A 5,180-nucleotide genomic window follows, 5' to 3' on the forward strand; every position below is an offset into this window, starting at 1 on the left:
AGATATAATATAAGCTGTTGAATATTTAGATGTCCTTGAAGATGGCTGGAATAGCCGAAACGTTGGACTAATAAGAAATAAAGTGTTGAGACAGTATTGGATACAATTTTGTGGTTTTATTTAATAAATAATTACCTTGTCTCAAAAAATTTTGAAATAATATTATTTAAATTAAAAATATTCTGTTAAACCATAAATAAATATTAATATTAGATCCTTCTTAATGTCAATATCTGACATCGATATATTAGTTAACAATACCGAATCAGGTCTCGGTTAGCAAGTGTTTACACTGCAGTTCTGACTGTAATTACAAAACATTTTTTAAAGTTGTTACTTCAACATCCACCTTTCTCTCCTAAAACTTATAAGCTCTGAGAACTGCTAGATCAAGATACTGATGTCTGTGTTTATATGCATATTCACACAAGTTTTAAAAGAAAATCAGAAACATCACTTGTAAAAAAATAAATTCTCTAACAAATCTTAAAGTATATTCAAATAAAAATTAAATTAAGGGAAAAAAAAATGTAATGATAATTATATGCATATTTACAGATTCTAAATAAATATTAAAACATCCAATAATGTTTATGTTACATTTCATCTATCTTTCTACTTGGGTGGAAAGGAAGTGATTAAAGTAGTTTTCATTTCATCACCCCGGGTTCTTATAGACTAGGAGCTAGCATTCTCTATTAACATAATATTTTCTTTAACAATGTCTGGAGATGAATTTTATCCATATTTATGGTTCCCTTTCAGTTACCCGTGTTTGTTCTAGATTGTAGCTCATACCTACCTACCTTCTTACTCTGCTAACACTGAAAATATCAAATTTTGTGGCCTTCTGACAGTTCATATTAACCACCCTGATAAATATCATCATAAACGGCATTCAAACAACTGTCCAGAGTTGTGTCGTCACTAGAGGATTATCAATAAGCAATTTCTAGCTGCTAGTCCTTTCATTGAATGAATCCGTCATGAGCTCCTGGTCTATAATGAATCAAGATGAAGAAATGAAAACTATTTTAATCACTTCCTGTCCACCAAATTCCCAAAGAATAACAATAAAATGTTTCAAATAATATTTTCAAATGCATAGAAAGATAGATGAAATCTAACATATAGATTATTGAAAGTTTTTAATATTTATTTAGAATGTGTAAACATGTTTTATAAGCCCGTGAACTTCCTTGGCACCAGTTATATATCATTAACACTGATTTTAATTATTGACTACAACAAAAAATATAAGTCAAAAACTCCTTAAAATGTAGGCCACTACAGAAAGAAACAGTGTAGGACCAGAATATATATTCATGCTAAAAACCTTAAATGAAATCCAGAAATAGAGGTTATGGAGGAAAAAAATTATTGAAATATTTTATACTAAAAAATTCAAAACACTATCCAAATTATAGTCTCAAAACTTTTATTTCATTTACACGTCCAACGTTTCGGCCAATTCGGCCATCTTCAGGGACAATCTTAATTTACTATGAAACATATCATTTAACCATTTTAAAAACTTCATACAGGCTATTCTGCCCAGGTCAAAACATTTATATCTAATAAGTCAAAAATACATTAAAAATCACAGTCAAATTATTTCTCTTTAACCACTATTAATACACTTTTATTACTAATAAAATAATAAGGTAATAAAAGTGTATTAATAGTGGTTAAAGAGAAATAATTTGACTGTGATTTTTAATGTATTTTTGACATATTAGATATAAATGTTTTGACATGGGCAGAATAGCCTGTATGAAGTTTTTAAAATGGTTAAATGATATGTTTCATAGTAAATTAAGATTGTCCCTGAAGATGGCCGAATTGGCCGAAACGTTGGACGTGTAAATGAAATAAAAGTTTTGAGACTATAATTTGGATAGTGTTTTGAATTTTTTAGTAAAAAAATGCCAGTCTCAAGAAAGAATTTTAAGATTATAAAGAAATATTTTATTTTCACAAAACATATTAATGATATAACAAATAAGCAATTGAGATATCTTGAGGAGGCTATGAACTATAAGTTTGAAAAACCTTTTTTTTTTTTCAATATATTTATTGATATATGTATATATCAATCAAGTAATCATCATTACATAATTTTTTCCTGTATTATTAATTATTTTCTTTTTATTTGAATATATCTTAAGATTTATGATTTTTCAGAGGATTTATTTTTTTTTTTTTTTACAAGTGATGTTTCTGATTTTCTTTTAAAACTTGTATCTATATAAACATTAATTGCTCCTTATTAATGATTTTTGGTTAATTTGTGTTTAATTTTGTATTTTATTAGAAGTTAGTTCATGATATGAAAAATGGGTTTATTTTATGTTTTCTTTAATTTATTATTTATATTTTTTGTTAATTATTGGTGTTTCAGCAATAATATTATATTACTGTTATTCATCAAAGTTTATTATTTTAGTGATATTTTATCATTTTTTATTTTACTCTTAAGACCAAAGCCAATTTTCCATGTATTTTATGTTATTCTAAAGTCAATAATATAATATAATACTAAAATTATTAGCCTCCAAATAAATAAAGAACAGTAAAAAAAAAAAAAAGATGGAGGCTGGGTTTCTTTTCCAGAGATTTGTTTGTGTTGATCGTATGAGTTAATTACTGTGCGGCCAATATGTAGATCAATCGAAGAGAACATTAAAGGCTATGAAATATAAGTTTGAAAAACCTTTTTTTTTTTTCAATTTCAGGCACTTTTTAAGTATTACTCAAGTAAACTATCTTAAAGTCTCCTCTTCCCGTTTTAAGCTAATATTTCAAAAGTGATATAGGACCGTCACTCCCCAGGGGTCTAAGCGGAGAAGGATTGCCTTTTAGCGATATGCAATATATTTTATTTAAATACATTACATACATGTGTATACAGCTTGTCTAAGACTTGATTGACATTCTCTATTTTTTTTATTTTCTTGAGTTTTGAGAATTTGGTCAAGTTTAGAAAACTTGGTTGTCTTAACGTATCCCTAAATTCCCAGTCGGAATGGCATCATTCAAAAACCAAACTGATTCAATCACTAAGGCTCCTGACGATTCTATGAGTAGTGTCTCTTTTGATTTGTAATAAACAGAAAGCTTGTTTGTACATTATTTAGGCTTTTGCATTCTAGAAGAAAGAGAAACAAACAATGTGGATGAAGCACTCGCACTCTTTCTTTGTAGTCAATGAGTTTTAACCTTATATGATCAATCTAAATGTCCATTTTTCATTTAACTGTCATTCTGACCGACTAGATGTGAAATTGATTTTATTTGAAGGATTCTCATTGAAAATCTGATAGTAAAACAATTTTTCTGACTTGTGTCTAAAAAAGTAAATTGATGTAAAAACTTAAACAATTTTATTCTATTGTAAAAAAACACTTACAAATTGTTTAGTTGTAGCCACTTTAAACCTTCAGGACACTTTTGATTTAAAAATCCACCGATATAAAATCATTTTAAAACTAAATATTCTTAATTATGAGAGATAGTTGACCGTGGATGATGAATGAGGAGAAGATGGTTGGGGGTGCAGTCAAAGATAAACACAAATAAGTAGGATTAACCTATTTTATTGTGCCAACGTTTTGTTGGCTAGAGTGGAAGAAAATCTTTCTTCTTTTTTATTTTTCTATACTTACTGTGGTTGTTATCTTGTTCTGTTTTTAGCCCTGAAGAAGGCTAGAGTCTCTAGCCGAAACGTTGGCACAATAAAATAGGTTAATCCTACTTATTTGTGTTTATCTTTGACCGCACCCCCAGCCATCTTCTTGCTAAATTTTCTTAGATAATCCTGCATAAAAGAACTATAAATGGTTACCATGTCGACATCACTACCTAAATAAACTTTATTTATCATAACAAGGACCTACCAAGTTTTATTTTGACAACCGAAACTGGAAAAAAAAAAAAGTTTTGAACAACCTGTACATTCTTGCAATGATATATTTTTCTATCCTCACTATAGCCATGTTTCATTTCTCCTTAATCTCTATTATATCAAGAGTCCACTATGTGTGAGTACGCACACAAAAATCAAAGTCTTTTTAGAAGTACTTGGTCAGGGCTGTGGTCAAGGAAAACAAAAAGTTGTCAACTATTGTTGATGGCAAGGCGTTTTGACCCACCACGCTTCATCACAACTAACAAGATGAGAAGCAGATAAAGATAATATGACAGTCATTCCTAAACTGGATGCTGTGGCACTAACTTTTTTATTTTAGCCCTGCATTGTATGTTGAAATGAAAAAATTAATCTTTATTCTGGGACACTTGGTCCCCTATGAATAATAGTTATGAAGCTTTTGCCTGGCTACATTAAATTACACTACAAGTTCACAGAAGTTTGATATTCTAGGAGATGGATATATGGTTGATTTTTGAATGAGGTTAAGGAGGAAGCTTTACGGATGGATATAGGTAAGGAATTCCAAAATGAGGTAGCTCGGACAGCAAAAGATTTTTCATAGGAGGCAGTTCTGTAGGTAGGGATATAAAGATCAGTAGGTTGGGATCTTGTCTTGTGAATGGATAAACATAGGGTAAGGAAGTCAATGATGTAGGAAGGTTTTTCGGTTATTAGGGTTTGATATATGAATGTGCCAAGAAGGAATTGTCTCTGGATACTGGGATAGAGCCAGCTTTGCTCGGAATAGTCATGTGAGACATGGGAACGACTAGGAATAACAAAAATGAATCATATATAAAACAGTTCATTAATCTTTTTTAACTCTTTTCTTGTTTAATGGATAGTCCTCCATACACTAGTCGAAAAGTGGGAGGATACTAGGAGGTGACAAGTACTTTGAGAAAATAAATTACGGGATTTTAGGAGCTGTTTAAGGATTAAGATGGCTTTTGAAGTTATTTGGGAGATGTGGCTGTTCCATGTTAAGTGCTGATCAAATGTGACTCTTAGATTCTTTATGGTGTTTTGAAACTGGATAGGTATGTTGTTGAGATATAATAATTTTTGTTTTCTTGATCACAACGTTGACCATCTATATATAATATGAAATCTTTAGAATCCTAAGTCAAGTCTATTGTTAACTTCTATACAAAAGTGTTTTTGTTCTAAACTGATTAAAATTTTCATATTACTACTATATGAAAATATTTTTCATTAATCCAACATCTGGAAGGATATGGTGATTAAA

Source organism: Halyomorpha halys, unplaced genomic scaffold (assembly GCF_000696795.3).
Source record: "Halyomorpha halys isolate HHAL.00 unplaced genomic scaffold, Hhal_1.1 Scaffold145.1, whole genome shotgun sequence".
NCBI classification, from domain to species: Eukaryota; Metazoa; Arthropoda; class Insecta; order Hemiptera; family Pentatomidae; genus Halyomorpha; species Halyomorpha halys.